This window comes from Symphalangus syndactylus, chromosome 19 (genome assembly GCF_028878055.3).
Source record: "Symphalangus syndactylus isolate Jambi chromosome 19, NHGRI_mSymSyn1-v2.1_pri, whole genome shotgun sequence".
NCBI lineage: Eukaryota > Metazoa > Chordata > Mammalia > Primates > Hylobatidae > Symphalangus > Symphalangus syndactylus.
The window spans coordinates 13,640,662-13,659,274 of NC_072434.2; the positions used below are offsets into that span (position 1 = coordinate 13,640,662).

The following is an 18,613-nucleotide window of genomic DNA, read 5'->3' on the forward strand; positions in this document are numbered from 1 at the left end:
CTTTATTGGAGGAGTCCGAGGGAGAGCCGAAGCGGAAGAAGAAAGAGAGCGAGAGCTTTGCAGCCTCCATATTTTATGCCTAGGGACGTTACGTGGGGGTCGCTGGTTGGCTGAGGGGCTGGGTCTAGGCTGAGGCGGGAAGGCATGACCTCTGATTGGCTCCTTTTGGCAGGCCTGTGTTGGGGAGGAAGAAGAACCCGGAACCAGCGCCATTAGAGTGCTCCTGTTACCTAACAGTGGTTTCTATGATAGGGAAGGAGTGGGGACTATTATCCTAAAGCCAAAGTCACTAAATTTTCAATATGGCAAAAAGAAAATAAAGCAAGTGGAGACTTAGCTCATCTTAGCTTATAAATTCTGGCTGTCCTATGTGACTTTCTGTTCTGAGTGAATGTGTAATTGTTCCAATGACAAAGAGGGTTCTAGAGCCCCATAAGTTGGAAATGGCTTGGTCTTGGTCTATACTGATGGATATCTTTCTACCTCCACCTATTTCTCCATGAAAGCCTCCCCCTTACACACACACACACACACACACACACACACACACACACTGCACACTGGTGTTCTGCCAGCCCCAAGGCCTCCTTCCTACTGTTAATTTATGATTCCTCTTTCCTGGTGTCTGTTTTGGCTGATACTAATGTGGCTAGTACCTCTTTGGAGATCGTTGGAAAATTCCAGTGAGTTGGATAAGACCAGGACAGGGGATCTGAAGAAAAACGCTGGATGACATCTGGTTGGATGAAAAATGGGGACAGTCTGACCCCAAGCAGCTTGCCAGAAGCTAGGAACAGATGCTTCTCAAGGGGGAATTGTCATCATCGCATCTCCTGAGTGGCCCATTTTCTTCTCTATAGTAGGTAAATAAACGTAACACCACCTGAAAATTGGCCTTTTGAAAAAAAGACTTTTTTTAAGAAAACCATCATGGAGGTTCTAACATTGAAAACTGGAAGCCCCTGGAGCCAGAGTCATGGGAAGAAGTAGGAATGTGAGGGCCAACGGGCTAACCAGTCTCTTTTACTGGGGCCATCTATTAACCCCGAAGAGGATGTCTACCTCAGTTTCTACAGTAACAGTTTTTGGCCTGCCCAGTGGGCATCTACTGGGAGAGAAGGTGGATATTTGGGGGAAATTCTTTAAACACCAAGCTGTTGTGTGTCTCCCACATGGTATGTGCAGGGGTCTGTGTATCTGTGCTTCACTAGCATCCTTCTCTTTCTCTTCCTTTCTCATCTTTTCACTCTGTCTTTCCACTTCTGTCTCGTCTGTTCTCTGTCTCAGTCTCTACTTTGTCTGTCTTCTGTCTCACAGTCTCCCTCTTCACCTAGTTTTCTTTCTCAGGTTTTCATTCTTCCTCCTCCGCTTGGCTCTCATTTTCTTATTGTGCTGGGTTGAATAATGTCCCCCCAAAATTCGCGTCCTACCTGGAGCCTCAGAATGTGGTTCTATTTGGAAATTGGGTAATTGCAGATAACCTATTTAATTGGTTATTTAATTATTCAATTGGTTATTTAATTAATGTCCATCTCAGTTAAGATGAGGTCATTCTGGTACAGGGTGCACCATGAATCCAATATGATAGTATCCTCATAAGGAGAGGAGAAGAGACACAAAACCAGACACACCCTGGCAGATCACCGTGTGACTATGTAAACAGAGACTGAAGCAATGTGTCTACAAGCCAAGGAACACCATGAGTTGCTGGCAATAAATAACCCCAAACTACAAAGAGGCAAGGAAGGAATCTTCCCTAGCACTTTCAGAGAGAACATGACCCTGCTGACATCTCGATTTTGGATCCCTAGCTCCCAGAACGGTGAGATAATGTGTTCTTTTAAGCCACCAATTTGTGGTACCCTAGGAAACAAATGCATTTATCGCTAAGTTCATGCATACTTCTTCTCCCTATGCATAGCACGCCCCCCCCACACACACACACCCCCCCCCACTGCTGCCTTCTTTCAGATTCAAACCATTGATCTCACCCCTTGCATTTCTGGCATCAGGTGTCAGCTGGCTCATTTTCTTTGAGGGCAAAGTTCATATCTGCTGGATTCATACCTCAGTTGCCATGTGGGCTGCTTCTCTGCTCAGAAATGTCGGGAGTTTTAAGATAGTTCATGAAAGGGACCTCCTTTTGACCTGACCCTCCCAGGTATGTATGCTGTGTTTGAGGACCACAGAAAGGTTCAAGAATCTGGGTTTTCAATCTCCACATGGCCCTGGGCTAGTCTCTTAACCTCCCTGAATTTTTTCAATGGCTTCATCAATTAAAAAGCAACTGCTTTAGTCTTTCCTGCCTCTGGAGAATGTTGTTAATGTGAAAAGACCTTCAAAAGTACAACAAAGAATGCTGTGCACATTTATAGCCCTTTGTTATTCAGACTTAGGAGGCTGGGATGAAATAAATATTTATGGAACCCAGAAGGTGACATGGAATTTTATGGATATTATTACATTGGATCCTTAAAGCAACCTACCAAATAAGTGATTCCCATTTTAAGTGAGGAGAAAATTGACTTGAAGCAAAGAAACATCACTTTCATAAGAAACAGTGAAGATTCTAATTAAACCCAGATTTCCTGACGTCCAATTTAGAGATTACTCTACTACATTACACTGTGACCCTCTTATTTGTTGATTTATTATTATTTTTTATGGCACACTTCCTTCCCATCTTGAAATGTTCCTCTGACCCTTCAGGAGAAGCTGCAGACTCAATAGAGTCTGGTCCCATGTGTAAGGAGAGGTTTAATTTTCAAGTACAAATATTAACAACAGGCCCATAGAGGAAACATTTTGGAGGAACAATCGATGTTGGCAGACAGGAGCTTATCGGGAGGTAAAGGATTTGTAAAAGTGAAGTTTAAGGCAAATCTTTGAGGGGGAGATGAGAAATGCTGCCTTCAGAAAGGAGGAAGGGTCAAATTCAAGATCCACAGTGGGCTAGAGAGAGTGTGAGTCTGCGCCTGAGCTCTGCAGTGGAGAGAGTTTGGAGATGTAGAACTCTGTCTGCATAGCATGCATTATGTCTTTTTGTGATATGTATGCGTCAGAGAATTTCTTTTCTGTCGCAGGCATCGTCTAAAAATGCACACACTTGAGAAATCACCACTCTTTCTGCTTTCTCATTTCTCCACTTTCTGCACATCTTCCTACTTGCTGAGCCTTTCCTCTCATTCCAGAGCGACAGAAGCACCAGCCCCTTCTTTAGGAGCTGTTTATCTGGCATCTGCCTCTCTGCTGAGAGAGCAGCCCCTCTTCTTCCCTTCTTTAAGCCCCAATTGTATCTTCCATCCTCCCACTCTGAGTGTGATTAGAGTGAAGAAAATTTCATAAAAAGGAAACTTAAATGTCAGATAATTACAGCCCATAATTTGTTTATCTTTCAGAAGCCCATATTGGAGGAGCATTACTCACTCTGAGGATCCTGGCATAGGCAGATGTATCACTTATATTGAAGTATATTATCTGCTGTGATATTTATGATGAAATGAGTTTGCCAGCCATCGTCTATCAGGTCACAAACTCTTACTCAGCCTTGAAAAATGGCTTTTAATACACTCTTGTTGCAAGATTGGGGTGGATGTACAATTTGTGACTTTCCTACCTCTGCTGCTCCCGGGAACAGGGTGTACAGGGCTGTGTACGGGGTGAACGGGGTGGGGAGCTGTGTTCCTTTGCCTTATTCACAACCCCCACCCTTGGTCCAGTGAGACCATGAGTTCCTTAAGGACAGTCCATGTCTTACTCATTTTGTGTCCTCTTTGTACAGGGTCTGGCACATGGTTGATGTCAACAAGTGTATGTTGAAACAAAATGAATTGATTCACATGTGAGGAGATTTAGCTTCTGGGATCATGACCTCATAAATTCCTGGAGGAAAAGTGAAAGACATACTTAACATCACCTGAGATCACTTCTTAGCTCACTTATTCAATCATGCATTTGCACATTCGTACAACAAATGCTTATCAAAAACTATTGTGTGGAAGGCACAGTGCTAACTGCTAAGTGGGCTAAAAAGATAAAATATGGCTTCTGGTCAGGTGTGATGGCTTACACCTGTAATCCCAGCACTTTTGGGAGGCTGAGGTGGGAGGATTGCTTGAGCTCATGGGTTTGACACCAGCCTGGGCAACATGGCAAGACCTTGTCTCTACTAAATTTTTTTTTAATGAAAAATTAGCCAGCTGTGGTGGTGCATCTATAGTCGCAGCTACTTGGGAGGCTGAGTTGGGAGGATCGCTTGAATCCAGGAGGTCAAGACGGTAGTGAGCTGTGATCATGCATCCTGGGTAACAGAACAAGACCCTGTCTCAAACAGACAAAAAACAAAACAAAAAAACATAACTTGTACCTTAAAGGAGCTTATGATCTAGTATTCAGGGTAAGAGAGAAATGAATGGTACAGGGAAGAAAATGAGGCCATAAAAATGCTTTGAATGCTCCGAGGATGAACAGATTGCTTCTAGCTGGAGACATAGGCAGGAGTGGATATTTGAATAGAATTAGAATGGATGGTATATTAATTGTTTTTTTGCGAATAAATTAAAGTGAATCTAGCTTTTGTAACAAAAGGTGTTCACAGGCAGCAGACTCTACTGTCTCACAGAACCCATGAAAAAACTCAACAAATAAGTCTCAGGTAGGGGTGAGAAGCAGAGATCCTCAGGGACCCTGTGATGGAATCTGTGGCCCTTCCCCCAAGAGTTCCCTTGTCAATGTAATTCAGTGCCAAACATTCTTTGTTTCTCTGATGAAACCTTCAGTTTCCAGGAGATCTAATGTGATTAATCAAGCAGAGTGTCAGGACTCCAGTCTGTAAACTCATTAGCTATGGCCAGGGGAACTGTTCCCAGAAACATGGCTGCTAAGACCCCTCTTTGTGCAGTGGAAACAGTTCCCAAGAACAAGGGCTGAGCAGCCTCTCTGGCTGGGGGCACCTACATGTGGGTGAGATTTGGAGGTGTGTGGACATGATCACGAAAGACATTGCAGATGTGGGGAGGCACGGGGCTGAAAGCCTCCCACCAGGACTCTCTGCCTGGCTCCATCTGTTCTCCCCAGGCTCCCTTCCTGACGGGCTCAGGTATGAGTTTGTGTGTGTGTTTGCACCTGGGAGCGTGTGTGTTTGCACCTCGGAGCATGTAGGTGAGTGCAAGTGTGAGCACTTGTGTTTGCTTACTTTTGAGTGTATGTGCAAGTCTGAGCACGTGCATGAGTACATCTGAGTATGAGCATGTGCCAGTGTGAGTGTGTGTGTGTATGTCCGGTGTGAACGTAATATGTGCAGTGTGAGTGTGTGTGTGAGTGTGATTATGTCGTGTGTGTGAGTGTGGTTTGTCCTGTGTGTGTGATTATGTCCTGTGTGTGTGTGTGATTATGTCCTGTGAGTGTGTGTGAGTGTGATTGTGTCCTCTGTGTGTGTGTGAGTGTGATTGTGTCCTGTGAGTGTGTGTGAGTGTGTGATTGTGTCCTGTGTGTGTGTGAGAGTGTGATTATGTCCTGTGTGTGTGTGAGTGTGATTGTGTCCTGTGAGTGTGTGTGAGAGTGTGATTGTGTCCTGTGTGTGAGTGTGATTGTATCCTGTGAGTGTGTGTGTGAGTGTGATTATGTCCTCTGTGAGTGTGTGTGAGTGTGATTATGTCCTCTGTGAGTGTGTGAGAGTGTGATTATGTCCTGTGAGTGTGTGTGTGAGTGTGATTATGTCCTGTGAGTGTGTGTGTGAGTGTGATTATGTCCTGTGTGTGTGTGTGAGACTGTGATTATGTCCTCTGTGTGTGTGTGAGTGTGATTATGTCCTCTGTGTGTGTGTGTTTGTGTGTTGAGTGTGATTATGTGTGTGCTGTTCTGGGTTCTACTTTGGGCCGGGCAGCAGGGTGGGGAGAGGATGATAAACAGCACAAACTTCCTCACTGCCAGAATGGGTTTCTTCTTAGCATAGCTTTTATGGACTACTATGTAAAAAGAGTTTCTGGTTCTCCACCTGAGAAAATTACTGAAATTACTGAATGCTCTCTGGTGTTAATCTGCCTTCCATATGTACTGGCCCAGACAATGGAGTAGAGCAGGGAATAGAAATAGCCATTCTGCAACACAACAGTTTCTTCATTTCCAAACCTAGTAATTTCTTTCTTGAAGGAGGAGTTCATTTCATCCTCTTGAACCTTCTCTGTTTGTTCCTTGCTATGCTAATCCCCAGGATGAACACAGCCACCGCCCCCTCTCTTCTAAACCACCTCTTTTCCACACAGAATCATTCTGGTTCTGTCCATTTGTTGTGGGCTCCTTTCTCAGCTCCTAAATGCATGGGCTGCTCGCTGCCAGGCTCTTTCTGTTCCTCTGCTTCATCTTGCTCACTCCTCTATGTGCCCACCGAAATCCCATGGAATCAACAACAGCTTTAAAAAGTGGGCTTTGTTTCCTTCTCTCTGCAGGGGATCAAACATAGGCACCTGCCTGTCCAAGGGGGTCTAAGTCACAGTAGAGAAGTGGTTTGCAAAGGCTGGTGGGATGGTGTGGCAGGCCTGTGGAGTTGAATAAAAATCCCAATGTCCTTCCTGGCATGAAGAGTGGAGCTGCCAAGCTGCCCCCAGGAGAAGCGAGCTGCCTATGCATCTCACTGGACTTCTGTGTACAGAAGAAATATAGGTGGTTTGGCCAAACGCTCGGGCTCCCTACAGCTCCCGTTGCTATATGGGAAAGAACAAGGTCTGGCCCACCTCTCTAAACCTTTATAAAGGAGCCAGCTGGTGCCTGCCACTTTGTTCCCCACTGGAGAAGACCGGCTGCATGCACGTCATGCACCGTATCCCAGCAGCAGAGGCCCTGATTTTTTTTTTTTTTTTTTTTTTTATCAGCTGTAGTTCATTTGTAAACTATTAACCTTTCAAGAGCCAATATTTGCTCAGGGCCTTCCAGTCCATCTCAAGTATCGATACTGTGCTTGGGAGATTGCGAGGGAGGATGGTGCAGGGAGCTCAGTCTGACACGCTGTTGTTGGGGAGGGAAATGCTCTTTGTCTAGCAAGAGAGGAGGATCTGACTCAGCAGCAGTAGAACCTTAGGACAGCCCTTTTCCCACCTGGGGCTGAGGAGACTCAGCTATGGGACAGTCCACATAGGAGCAGGGGTCCTCAGTGCTCTCTAACCACATCGAGAATCTACTCTGCCCCAAACCACTCCACTATGCCAGGCTGAGGCTTTTTAGGCCAATATATTTCTAAGGATAAAATGAAGGGAGTTCTGGATGATGCACTAAGAACACTCCCGAGACATTAGAGCCTTGATTTGGATTTGAAGAGGGGAACTTTACTTGTCACCCTGGGTAAAGTCAATTCCTCTGTGAGTCTCCCCAATGAGACTGTGGGTACCTTAGGAGAAGAGACAGTGACTTAATCATCTCAGAATCCTCAGACTAGCATAAGGCCTGGGATTTATCAGGCATTCAGTAAATTCTTGCTGAATGAGCAATTAACTCGAGGTCTTCAGCGTTCCCGGGACCAAAGAGATGGCCTTTATAAAAGCAAATTCGTAATCCAATCTGTATAAGTAGTACAATTCAGTATGGTATGTTACAAGTCAGTTATTGAATATTACACATTGCCACAATTATCTGTCAGTAATAAAGACACAGTCCACAAAATATTCTCTCTCGTAGGTCACTACAGTTGACTCCAATGATCTCATTAAATAGCTTGAGGTTGAAAATAACCTAGTGTTTCTCTTACCCAATACACTATTTGCTGATTGAACAACATAAAGTTTCCAAAAGTGGAAAGGGCATTATGAGGAAAGTATTAAAATTAAAATAAAGCTATCATCTTAACTTTTAATAAAACTATGTACAATACTGAAGATACTTTATAGCAAGATGAAAAAATTAGAGTCCTTGGTGTTGTGCAGATGAATTCTAGTCCCAGCATTATTCCATAATATGTACCTTGGGCGAATTAACAACTCTGAGACTCAGTTTTCTCATCTTTAAAATGGGGATACTCTATCTACCTCTTAAAGTTATTGTGAGGACTGAATGAGTTAATAGTTGGAGAGGACTCAGAGCAGTGCATAGTTAAGGACTCAGTAAGAGCTAACTTTACTATCATCACTACCATCACAAAGAATAAGTGAGAAAACGTACCTTGAGGATCTTGCATAGTACCTGGCATAAAACAGGCTCTCAATAGATGAAAGCCAATTAGTACTAGTAACTGGAGTTTAAAATGATAAGATTTTAAGGCATGTAGGAAACAAGAATATCTCGTGTTTCTGGCAACCAAAGTCATTCTATTCCAGGCCGTGGGGATCTCCTATTTCTCCAGAAATATGGAGGCTGCAAGAGAGAACTAACATTTATTGGGCAGTTACATTGTAGTAGTTACTGTGCTAGGGGATTTAAAAACATTTTTTCTATTTAAGCAAATAATCCTAATATTTTAGATAATTTACCTGAAACCCACAGAGATTACATATTTCTCTAATGGTCACATTAGCTAATGATGGTGGGACTAAGATTTCAACCCAGACACGTTTGGACTCTATAGCCTGTATGCCTCCACTTTTCAGAAACTATCTTAAAAACAAAACAAAGCAAAAACTTTCTGGAACTCTCTGGAGCCCTTGGCTGTTCTCTGGACCTTCCTTTGCTGTGTCTGGGGGCAGGCACATCTTGGCTTAGGCTGAGCTTCTCTATTTGCCAAAAAAGTCATCTCAGAGGGCACAGCCTGGAATGCAGCTCAACAAACTTATGTATGACAGCTGAGTGCCAAGCACCACGTTAAGAACTGGACTTACAAGATGGATAGGACCTGGTGGCAGCTGTCCTTGAGGAAGCCAGAGCCCGGAGAGACAGGTCTCATGTAATTACTTAACGCCTGTGAAATGGTGGGAGGTAAAGGGCAGGAATGTGCACAGGGAGCCGCAGGAGCACAGAGGAGGACACTAGGGGAGTCTGGACTTTGAAGGAAGATTTCCTGGAAGAGAAGATGCCAGAACTGAATGTTGAAAGTTTAGTAAGAGCCAGCTGAAGAAAAGTGAGAGGAGGGTTCAGGAGAGGGGAGAGCAGGAGCAAAGACACAGAGATGAGAGATAGCATATAGTGTCATGGAACTCCAGGCCATTCAGTTTATCAAAGTGGAAAGTGCAATGCAGAAGTGAGTAGACAGAGATCAAACAGAAGGGGCAGGCAAGGCCAGGGCTCAGAAGTCCTTATATGCATGTCTGGGAGTTTGAACCTTATCCTGAACATGCTGGCAGAGGAGTGATAGGTAGGAAGCTTGGAGTTGAGGTGAGCAAGGCTGGAGGTAAGGGGTTATGGGTGGCTATTGTCCAGGGGAAAAGATGATGAAGGCAGTGATAATGGAAATGGGGCAGAATGCAGCGATGCAGGAAATGTTAGGAGGCCAAGCCTTCAGGATTTGCTGGGTAATTGGGTGTGGGAGAGAAGGAAAGAGAGGTTCAAGAATGATTTCCAAGAATTTTGCCTTAGACAACTAGGATTGATGGTGCAATTAACAGAATGTTGAGGAGAAGAAAGCTTACGAGAAATATAAAGCATCAATTGTTGTACTTATTGAATCGGGGGTGCTTGTGGGACGCCTGAGTGAGATTGGAAGTGCAGCAGGCAATGTTACCCTGAGGCTAAAACTAACAGCCACATCCAAGCTCAGAAATTAGCAATGACTATTAGTGTCTCTTCTTAACACTACCTGCCTCACTTTCTTACTCTCTATTTACAGGTTATAGCAGAGTACCAATATTCTGCAGAAAACCAAAACCTCACCTGCATTCCCACTCCTATCATGATGTTCTACCCCCCGGGACCCTTGTTTATGCTGGTTTCTCCTTTTGAAAGAACGTTACACTTTTCTTCACCCAGTGAATTCTTACTCAGACTTCAAGACTCAGTTCAGAGTCTGGGGATAAATATTCTACAAATAGCCCCCAGGATTGTCATGGTCCTCAAGGCAGGTACACAAGCTAGTTTCTTATTGATATATAATAGATGTACATATTTTGGGGGTACATGTGATAATTTGATACATTCATATAATCAATTCTGAGCAATTGGGATATCCATCACCTTAAATATTTATCTTTCCTTTTTGCTAGGAATATTCAAATTTTGAAACATTCTAGCTGTTTTTTTTTTTTTTTTTTTGAGACAGGATTTCACTCTGTCACCCAGGCTGGACTCCCCTCTACCCAGGTACAAGCAATCCTCCTGCCTCAGCCCTCCAAGTAGCTGCAACTACAGGCATGCACCACCATGTGGGCTAATTTTTGCATTTGTCTCTTTAGAGACAGGTTTTTGCCATGTTGCCCAGGCTGATCTTAAACTCCTGGGCTCAAGCAATCTGCCTGCCTTGGTTTTCAAAAATGTTGGAATTACAGGCATAAGCCACTGCACCCAGTGCACATTCTAGCTATTTTGAAATGTACAATAGATTAATATTGATAGTCACCCTGCTGATCCATTGAACACCATATCTTATTTCTTCTACATAATTATGCACTTGTATTCATTAATCAACCTCTCTTCATTCCCCCTTCCCTCGACTCTCCCAGCCTCCAGCAACTACCAATCTGCTCTTTACCTTTATGGGATCTACTTTTTAAGCTCCCACATATGAGTGAGAAGATGCAATATTCGTCTCTGTGCCTGGCTTATTTCGCTTAACCTAATGACCTCCAGTTCCATGCACTTTGCTACAAATGACAGGATTTCATTATTTTTTATGACTGAATAATATTCTATTGTGTACGTATACATTTTCTTTATTCATCTGTTGGGCACTTAGGTTGATTCCATATTTAGGCTATTGTGAATAGTGCTGCAATACACGTAAGTGTGCAGATATCTCTTTGATATATTGATTTCCTTTCTTTTGAATATATACCCAGTGGTGGAATTGCTGAATCATATGTTAGTTCTAATTTTAGTATTTTGAGGAACTTCCATACTGTTTTCCATAATGGCTGTACTGATTTATGTACCAACAGTGACAAGCTAGTTTTAAAAAATAACCCAGAGTTACATTAGCAGATGCTTTGTGCATCATTTCTTCTTTCAATTCTTCTTCTGGGAACTGAAGTTTCTCACACTGCAAGGCCAAGAGTAGTGGCTGCAAATCAAGAAACTTCTCTTCTAACGGGTTTGTGCATGGAGTACCCCCAGGCTACCCGGGCACTGGGGTTTCTCAGCCACTCCACTGAAATTTGCATTGGCTTATTGAAAGTCAATCACAAGTCAAAACAACAGACTCACATAGGAGAACACTGTTGTTTGGGCCCAGCAACAGTGGGCCCAAAAGAGTCATCTCTATTTTATTTTTAAAAATAAAATAAATAAAATAAAATAAAAATAAATAGGAAGGAAGGAGAAAGAAAGAAAGAAAAGAAAGAAAAAGAAAGAAAGAAAAGAAAGAAAAGAAGAAAGAAAGAGAAAGGGAGAGAGAAAAAAGAAAGAAGAAAGGAAGGAAGAAAGAAGAAAGAATGAATAGAGGAGGAGGGAGAAAAAAGGCAAGAAAGAAAAACAAGGGAAGATTTGTTGACTTTCTAGTATGTACCAGACTACATAAAAAGCTGTTGCTCTGTAGATTCATTCAACTTCCACTTATAAAGCACCTACTCTGTTCCAGACACACTAGGCACTGGGGATACAGAGATGAATATGCACTATGCTTACCATCTAAGGGGGCAGACAAATACCTAATGAATGCACCACAGTATGAGTACTATGGCCAAAAAGGGGAGAATAATTTTCTCTGGTGAGGGAGAAACGTGGGTTAGGGATGATATCATAGAGGCCTAGTAGGAATTTCTAAGCAGAGATGGGATGGAAGAATATCTTAAACAGAGATTAGCAGGAATGAAAGCATGGAGCATGCAGGCCAGTATATTTGGGGATTCTTGAGTACTTTGGCACAAAGTGGCTCCTATTTTTCAACGCTCAGTAGACTAGTTCCCTGAATATTTACTTTCTTCATTTGCTTTTAATAATTAAGCACCAAGAAAGTGGCTTTGATTGTCAGCTTCACTCTCAGGGTTAATTAGATATTTCCAAATAACTTGCCAAATACTTGCTTTGATCCCAAGTTTGGCTCCTCCTTTCTTTCCCTTTCCCTAAACACTGATTTCTCTGGAGAGCTCTCGTTGGAGAATTGACTGGAGCTAATTATTCCAGATAATTAAGATCGCTAAGCAGAGCAATTTAATTTTTTTCTATTTCTTTCTTTCTTGTTTTTTTTGAGAAATGTTAATGTCTGCATAACACGCTATCAATAAAACTCCTTTTAAAAGGTTAAGTTGGCTGAGCGCAATATTGAATTGAGAATGACTAGGATCAAGTGAAATCCAGTAAAGATATTTAGCAGAGTAATGAAGTTTATTCTGGAACAAATGGCTTTTCCTTATCAGAATTTGCTTTTACTTGATGCAGTGCTGAAATAGGGAAGAACGAAGTCAGGCCAAGCCAATTGCATTAAAAGAAGTTTGTTTTCAGTGACTTTCCATTTACATTCTGTACCTGCCTTTCACTGTCCTCTGCCCCTTCTCCTCTCCCTCCCAAGCACAAGGGTCTTATAATATGCTCTGAGTTCCCTCTTCCCTTTATCTCCTCTAAATGTGGGCTGCTCCAAACATGCAATTCTCTCAAGTGTCCTGTGAGTAACAAATAGGTGACACATAGGTCAGAACCCATATAACAACTTTTGGGAGAAAGGTTGGAATATACAGTATTGAAAAAAACAACTTGAATTAGTTGCCAACATTTAAACATTTGGAGACTCCAAATACGTGTCCAGATTTCCAACTTCTAAAAGCCTGGCATTCCTACCTAATAGTAATTGACTGAAATAGACCAGGAGCTGTCCCCTTTAGGTCGGGTCTGTGGACTCCAGCTTGCCAATACCCTACCCAGCCTTCTTCACTCATTATCTTACCTGCTCAGCCCCATAGAAAAGCAGCCCCTGATTGGAGCTGCTCTTTCCACTTTCTCCCTCTTCTATTATACCCAAACTAGCATTTTCTCTTTTCTTGGACAGATTTAAATTTTGTGATGAGAAAATAATCTGATTTAAAAAATTCATTTACTGAGAGTAAATGATGGATAGTCTGTTTAATCCCACCAGGAGTGTTGCATTTTCAAATTATCTCACTTGAATCTCCAATTGTTAACATTTTGGGCCATGTGCCAAAAAAAAAAAAAAAGAGGTGAGGAATATAGGTAGTATAGGAGGAGTATTGTTGTTTGCCAGACTTCCCTGGCTTATCTCCAAGTACTTTGATGGTTGTAGTGTCCTTTAATGGAGAGAACATGGGCTTTATACTCAAACAGATCTGCATTCACACCTGTACCATCACTTATATCTCTGATGACCTTCGCAGGGTTTCTGAGCCTGTTTCCACATCTGGAAAATATACTTGAAGGGGCTCTGCTGAGCTGGCATATGTAAAGTGTTTGAAACAGTCGTTGCCCAAGAAGTGTTGCTGTCTTCACTGCCACTTTACTTCCACATGGGTTCTGGGGATGGATATTCTGAGTGGTGTCTGAATGGCTACAAGGTCATGCCTCACTTTTTAGTTAAAAGTATTTATATTCAAAGTAAGCGTCAGATAATATAGTCACTATTAAAAGAGCACGTGCTTAAATTAGTTGATTTGGTGATGTATATAAGAGCAATAGCCCTAGCTAGATACTGGAGAAAACATAATTCACTCACTCATTCATTGTTTTATCAGTATACTCATTTATTCAACAAACTTTTATTGGGTGCTGTGTTCACCAGCTTTCACTAGGTTATGTTGTGATAAGTACAACCCCCAAACCCAGTGGCTTACAACCAAATACTTATTTCTTGTTCATATTGCATGCTCATTGCCAGTCAGCTGTCATTCTACTACTGTTCCAAGCTGTTTCCTGGCATCTGGGATCTAGGATGGAGTAGCAACCTTATCTGAGACATGCCATTCTCATGGCAGAGGGACGAAAGGAGCTAGTAAAATCATGGAATGCCTCTTTAAGTGTCTTTCTGGAACGGGAACACTGTCACTTTCATTCACATTTTATTGGCCAAGACAAGTCACATAATTATGCCTGACGTCAATGGGCAAGTACTCTTCCTTTAGGAAGGCACTGCAAGTCACAAGCAATGGGTAGGAAAGGTTAATAATCATATAGGGGAGAGAGAAGACAGGTATTCAGGAACATTATTATCTTAGTCTGTTTTATGCTGCCGTAATGGAATACCTCATACTGGATACTTCATAAAGAAAAGAAGTTTATTTAGCTCACAGTTCTGCAGGCTGGGAAGTTCAAGGGCATGGTGCTGGCTTCTGATAAGGTCTTTCCTGTTGTGTCATAACATGGTGGAAGGTCGTGGGAAGTGGGCATGTATGAAGGAGCCTAATATGAAGGGCATCCATGCTTTATAGCAATCCATTCTTGCAGGAACTAATCCATTCCCCCAAGAGCTAATCTAGTCTTATGAGAGCGAGAACTCACTGTTTTAAGAATGGCATCAAGACCCATGAGGTGCAGCCCCTATCACTTAAACACCTCTCATTAGACCCCATCTCCCAGTATGGCCACATTAGCGACTAAACTTCAATATGAGTTTTGGTGGGGACAAACCACATCCAAACCATAACATTCCACCCCATAGCATTCCACCCCTGGCCAACTCTCATCCCCTGACCAAAACTCGTGTCCTTCTTACAGGTAAAATACAATCATTCCCTCTTAGTGGTCCCAAAAGTCTTAATTTGTTCTAGCACCAACGTAAAAGTCCAAAGATCAAAGTCTTATCTGAGCCTCAAGGCAAGTTCCTTTTAGTTCTGAGTTCCTAAAATAAAAAACAAGTTATTTACTTCCAAGACAGAATGGTGGAACAGGCATAGGGTAGACATTCCCATTACAAAGTGGAGAAATACACCAAAAGATGAAAGATGTAACAGGTTCCAAGCAAAAACAAAACCCTTCAGGGTAAACATTAAATCTTAACCCTCTGGAATGATCTCCTTTGACTCCATGTCCCACATTCTGGGCACACTGGTGTGAGTGGTGAGCTCTCAAGGCCTTGCACAGCCCTGTTCTCATGGCTTTGCTGGGCATATCCCACTTGGTTGCTCTCATGAGTTGGAGTCAAATGCCTGTGGCTTTTTTGAGCTGACGTTGCATGCTGCCAGTGGCTCTACAATTCTGGGGTCCCAGTGGCAGCCCTGCCCCTGTATCTCCACTAGGCATTGCCCTGGTGGGGACTCACTGTGGCAGCTCCAACCCTACATTTCCTCTTGTCATTGCCCTAGTAGAGGCTCTCTGCAGTGCTCCTCTCCTGTGACAAGTCTTTGCTTGGGCCCACAGGTTTTTCCATATATCCTTTGGAATCTTGGTGGAGGAAGACATACTTCATAGCTCTCACATTCTGCAGGCCTAAAGAGTTAACACCACACGATTCCAAGGCTTACTGCTTGCGCTCTCTGGAGTGGCTACATGAGTCTATTTTCTCACCTGGGGTCACTTGAGCCATTGCAGTAGTATCCTGAGGGGAGCTAGCATCCCGAGGCAGCACAGGGCAGCAGTGCCGCAGACCTGTCCCCTGAAACCATTCTGTCTTCCTAGGCCTCTGGGTCTGTAATGGGAAGGGTGCCCTCAAGAACCTTCATCATGCCTTTGAACCCTTTTCCCCATTGTTTTGACTATAAGCACCTGATTCCCTTTTAGCCATGCTAATCTCTTTAGTAAGTGTTGCTCCACCAAACTCTTAATGCCTCTCTTGAAAAATGTTTTTTTTTAATTCTCTGCCACATGGCCAGGCTGTGAGTTTTCCAGATCTTTCTACTTTGCTTCCCTTTTTTCCTAGCAGTTCACTATAAGCAGTTAGAAGTAAACATGCAGCAGCCTGAGTGCTTTGCTGCTTAGAAATTCCTTCCACAGATATGCTATATTATTGCTCTTAAGTTTGGCCTTCCACAAAACCCTAGGGCATGGACAAAATATAGCCACATTCTTTGCAACCATATAACAAGGCTGACCATTGCTCCAGTTTCCAGATCAATATCCTCATTTCCATCTGAGACCCCATCGGAATGGCCTTTATGGTCAATTTTCTATCAGCATTTTGGTCATGACTGCTTAACTGATCTCTAAGAAGTTCCAATCTTTCCCTCATCTTTTTGTCTTCTTCTGAGCCCTCACCAGAATCACACTTAATGTTTAATTCATAGCAATACAGACTTTTGCTGGTCTGCTCCTCCAAACTTTTTCAACTCTTGCCTCTTAACCATTTCCAAGCTGCTTCTATACTTTCAGGTTTCTTTACAGCAATATCCCACTCCTGGCACCAATTTTCTATCTTAGTCTGTTTTGTGCTGCTATAACAATACTTGAGACTGGGCAATTTATAAACAAAAGAGGTTTATTTATCTCATGGTTCTGCAGGCTGAGAAGTTCAGGGGCATGGCACTAGCTTCTGGTGAGGACTTTTGTGCTTTGTTATAACATTGTGGAAGGTCATAGGGGAAGCAAACACAGGAAGGGGCCAAACATGAAGTGTGTTCTCACTTTATAACAACTACTCTTGTGAGAACTAATCCATCACTGCTAGAACTAACCCTGTGTCATGAGAAGAACTCACTACAGCAAAAACAGCACCAAGGCACCCATGAGGGTGAAACTCCTATGACCCAAACACCTCCCATCAGGCCTCACCTCCAACACTGCCTCACTGGCAGTCAAACTTAATGAGTTTTGGTGAGGACAAACCACATACAAACCATAGCAACTATCTAAGTGATGGGCATAAAGGGAAGGATAAGATGTGGACCCTTCCCTCAAATAACTCATAGCTTAAAGAAGAAGATGGATATGCTGATGATTATGGTGAAGTAATTAAGGACCATAATAGCTCACAATGGGCATTGGGCTAAGTAATTTACATGTATTAAACAGTTTAATCTTCACACAACTCTGTGAAGTAGGAACTATTATTATCTCTATCCCATTTTATAAATGAGGAACAGAGACACCCAGCCATCAAGAAAGATCACAGCCAACATCAGACAAGTAATAAGTAGCAGAGAATAGACTTGAATTTGGGTTATCTGGCTCAGGAATCTGTTTGCTTGGCCACAGTAAATAGTAGAGTGTCACAGAGTGCTCCAGATGCACAGGCTAGAGGTGGGTAAGTGGTGACAGAAGATGATCCTTAAGGGTAGAAGAGAATTTAGCAGGTGACAGAAAAGTCACTCCTGCTGGAGAGGCAGGAAGAAGCAGAGGCTGAGGTGTGAGCAGTGTCTGGAGTGACACCAGGAGCAATTTGGTGCTGGAAAAGCCAGAGGTACAAGGTTGTAGAGTGGTAGAGAGGCCAGTTCATGGGGGACTCAGCTTAGGGAGCTACTTAGGGTGAATTTAGGAGTATGGGAGTGGACACAGAGAGAATAGTGTGAGGCCATTGTAATATGCTCCTCTATCCCTTTCACCAAAGGGAACTTCTTATTAGGAAATCCATTTTTCTATTTGCATAATCATTTTTTTTCCTGCACACGTGCGCCTGTCTCTCTGGACAGGGGTGCTGGCTGCGGGGTTTGGGCTGGTGCACCCTGAGTTGATAAAAGAGATGACCAGTCTGGGCAGGCTGCAGTATTTTCTACTGGATTTCCCAGGTCTGCAGAAACGCTGAGCATTTTTGTTTTCCCTAAGAAACAGAATGTTGGCAGCTTTATTTTTCTCAAGGGTATAGCACTGAATGTTATTTATTGTTCTGACTCTGAATTTCCTGCTGTCTTTTTTTTTTCTGTTTCCTGCTGACAGGTGATTTGCTCTTGAACAATTAACAGAGTGAAGGCTGTGTTCCATCTCCTCACAGTCTCCCGCAGGGCACCCTTGGGAGCACAGGAGGAGAAAGGCTTTCTTCTTGATCCTATTACTGCTGCCCAGCATCAAGAAGGATTAATTAACCCACCAGGTTTTGCTTCATTATGAGGAAAAAAGAAAAGCCAGTGACAGTGGAATTCAAACATTGAATAGGCAAAGGAATCAGTGATCAAGCACCTTATGAACATTTCGAAGACTTAGCTGGGCGGTGTGGCGCAATGTAAAGTGGGGTGACTTGGTGCAAGTTACACACCCTGCAGCCCTGTTTCTTCATCCTCAGAGTTCACACTTCAATTCTACAAATCGATGGCTTACTCTGAGCTAAGCCCCGCCCACTCTGAACTAAGCCCCACCTACTTTGATTCCCTGCTCTGTGCTAAGCAACAGTCTTTCATCCCCATGAAAGCTTTCTGTCTAGAAGGAACTAAAGAGCATAATCACACTTATTTTCCAATGCTGTTGTTAGAATTAATTAAATGTGGTATAGCATGTAAAAGTACTCTGTAACTAAACATTGTATAAATGTTAATTATTCTCATTTTCATATTTGATATTCAGGCATTCAAACAATTACTGAGCACTTATTAGGGCAAAGAACTATACTTGCAGCTAACAGTTATGTGAAAGAATTCGAACACATTGGTTTTGCTGTTTAGGAAGGTCCCACATGGCAGAGCAATTAAGACACACACATGAAATAATTAAACAACAAAGTTGGGCCTAAAGAAGTTTC

The 18,613-nt window shown here is 42.8% G+C and overlaps 1 long non-coding RNA gene across 2 annotated transcripts; it reads left to right on the forward strand.

The window, feature by feature from the left end:
• The first annotated feature begins 660 nt into the window (after positions 1-660).
• Positions 661-18,370, forward strand: LOC134731882 (uncharacterized). 2 transcript variants are annotated; one of them, XR_010114567.1, is made up of 3 exons: positions 661-863; positions 1,563-1,822; positions 17,818-18,370. It is a non-coding gene; the product is annotated as an uncharacterized lncRNA (long non-coding RNA). The 2 variants fall into 2 exon arrangements; XR_010114566.1 differs by lacking the exon at positions 17,818-18,370 and adding an exon at positions 2,013-2,141.
• The last annotated feature ends 243 nt before the right edge of the window (positions 18,371-18,613 follow it).